The 2,779-nt window shown below is 38.4% G+C and overlaps 1 non-coding gene across 1 annotated transcript; it reads left to right on the plus strand.

The window, feature by feature from the left end:
- Window positions 1-537: 537 nt before the first annotated feature.
- Window positions 538-613, plus strand: TRNAT-GGU (transfer RNA threonine (anticodon GGU)). The gene has a single exon. It is a non-coding gene; the product is annotated as a tRNA-Thr (tRNA).
- Window positions 614-2,779: the final 2,166 nt, after the last annotated feature.

The following is a 2,779-nucleotide window of genomic DNA, read 5'->3' on the forward strand; positions in this document are numbered from 1 at the left end:
CGCCAAGCGCCCCGATTCTTTCAGCCAAGAGATGGCGTCAGGGGGCAGTTTCACCCACCAAAGGAGAAATAGACAATACACAAGGAAAGGAAAGGACAGTGGGTTAGAATTCATACAACATCATACAGGAAAGGAACAGTGCGTTTCGTGGCACGCATAGCCAGAAGAAAGAGATGAGCCACATTGGCCAAATACACATTCAAACACGAAATCCCGCCAAACGGCGAATAAATACTCATATATACAGAAACAGATATAAGGAAAAGGGATAGGAACACATATAAAGGACGAACACAATAGAGGTGGGGAAGGCGGAATCGAACGAATCTCTTTCTTCTGGCTATGCGTGCCACGAAACGCACTGTTCCTTTCCTGTATGATGTTGTATGAATTCTAACCCACTGTCCTTTCCTTTCCTTGTGTATTGTCTATTTCTCCTTTGGTGGGTGAAACTGCCCCCTGACGCCATCTCTTGGCTGAAAGAATCGGGGCGCTTGGCGACATATTAGACCCACGGATCTCAGGGTAAATTGACTATCCTCGATAGCTCAAGTGGTTAAGAGCATCCGCCCGGTAAGTGGAAAGATCCGGTGTTCGAGTCCCGGTTGAGGAAATATTTTTACTCTTGTGATCCGTTCGATTCCGCCTTCCCCACCTCTATTGTGTTCGTCCTTTATATGTGTTCCTATCCCTTTTCCTTATATCTGTTTCTGTATATATGAGTATTTATTCGCCGTTTGGCGGGATTTCGTGTTTGAATGTATATATATATATATATATATATATATATATATATATATATATATATATATATATATATATATATATATATATATATATATAATATGTATATACATATTTACATGTGTATCTTTACATATGTAAATATGTATATATACATACATGAAGTGACTCTTATGCTCAAAAAAATAATTTGAAACTATATCATGAACAGTACACTTTTGAATGCCCAGAAGGATTGTTTTCAATTTTTTGGGAACAGCTAGCAATGGAATATTTATTATCGCAAAAATAAAGGGATGAGACGGTATAGTAAAGCAGTACAAGTGTAATAAAAGAAGAAAATCAAAACCGAGAAAGAGAAGGGAGGAGGGAAAACGGGACTCTCACACCACTTGTTTATTTGCTCAAGAGTGCACAAGAGGCCACCTCCAAGCCTATAAAACTTATATATATGTTCGTATTCGGCTCGAATACGAGCATATGCGATTATGAGCATGCCAGTGCTTAACGTTGCCGTACGGGAACGGAACAGGTTTTCTGGTTCTCGAGAAAAGAGTCAGGGAGAAAGGGTAGATGTTTTCGAGCTGAGAAAGGTTGTAGGGCCGGAATAGTAGTTGCAAGAAAAATTGTGGAGGCGGGCGCGGAGCCGTAGGGGAGGAGGACGATGCCGGTGATGAAGGAATACGACCAGAGGGTGGGAATCGGGAGCAAGGGAAGGATTAGAACGAGAAATGAAGAACGACCCGGTTGTTGGAGGGGACACGTTGACATCACTGCCAATGACTCCTGAAGTGGAGAAAGGGGTGGGTTTTCAAAAGTAAAAAGAGAAACTATTAGAAAAAGAATAAAGAGAAGAAATTATGGAAGGATAACAATATCAATTTAAGCGTTAAGTGCGACAGAGTTCATGCAGTGAATACGGAAGACAAATATTTATTTCTTGTTCCGGAAAACGAGTCTCTCGAAGGTTTAAGTTACGCTGTTGGTAAAAGGCAAAGAGAAGAAATCAACTGATCTTTCAGTCTACTCAGAACAAATTGTATCGGGCTCAGTTGAAAATGATAGAAAAATACAGTTAATCCTTTTGCTCCCATGCAGAAGTTACCGGTTTCACGAGGCCGTCAAAGTTTTGTGTATATTAATCCGAAGACCCATCCACAGCAGAGGCCACCTAAACTCAAAAAGATGTCTTTCTGGAATCTGGATTCTCTGATTTTGGAATATGCTCTATTATCTATAAAAATATGTCAATATTAATTAAGTCTCGTGGTATTGTTGAAACTTTCCGAAATTTGAAGATAAATCCCTCGGATGTATCAAAATGTATAAATAGCAAGAATAAGTCCCATAAAATATAATGAAAATAAGTGCCCCAATTGCATAACTTGTATCTGAAATGAACTAAATCGTGTAATATTTGAAAATCAATTATTTGAAGGGACTTCATATTCTCACAACACCTTATGTTACTCTACATCTCTTTTCGTAAAATATCCATACGTGCAAGGTAATTACTTTTTTCAAATCACTAAATATAGCAAACCCATTAAGTGATGGTAATGAACTGTGTCTGATAGGGTAGATACTCGTACATATCTTATTACTTAATAAGGAAAGTAATGACTAAATAACTCATTAAAAGGTGGCAGTAAGTAGTCGAACTCTTCATATGGTTTGATATTATTCATTTGATTCATTTGATATCATTACATTTGATTAAACAAAAAAAGAAAAGAGTTCCAAAATTCGACTTTGTTGAGGATTTAATATTTTGTGTTTACACTTGAACTACGATTGAATAGCGAAAATAATTATGCAATCCGTTGTATCTTTAACAAGCACATTTCCATTTAAAGCATATGATCCTTGATTTCATCTTACCTGGTAACTGCTCTCAATATGTCGCAGCCCACTATTTCTCACCTGTCATTCCCATTAGCCACTTTTCCCCAGTTCACCTCCCTCTGATTTCCACTTTTTTCTCCTACTTTAACCCTCTCCGCCTTAGCTCTCGCCCCGCCCGAAAAATGTCGCC

Source organism: Hetaerina americana, unplaced genomic scaffold (assembly GCF_022747635.1).
Source record: "Hetaerina americana unplaced genomic scaffold, ioHetAmer1.1.p SCAF_3, whole genome shotgun sequence".
NCBI lineage: Eukaryota > Metazoa > Arthropoda > Insecta > Odonata > Calopterygidae > Hetaerina > Hetaerina americana.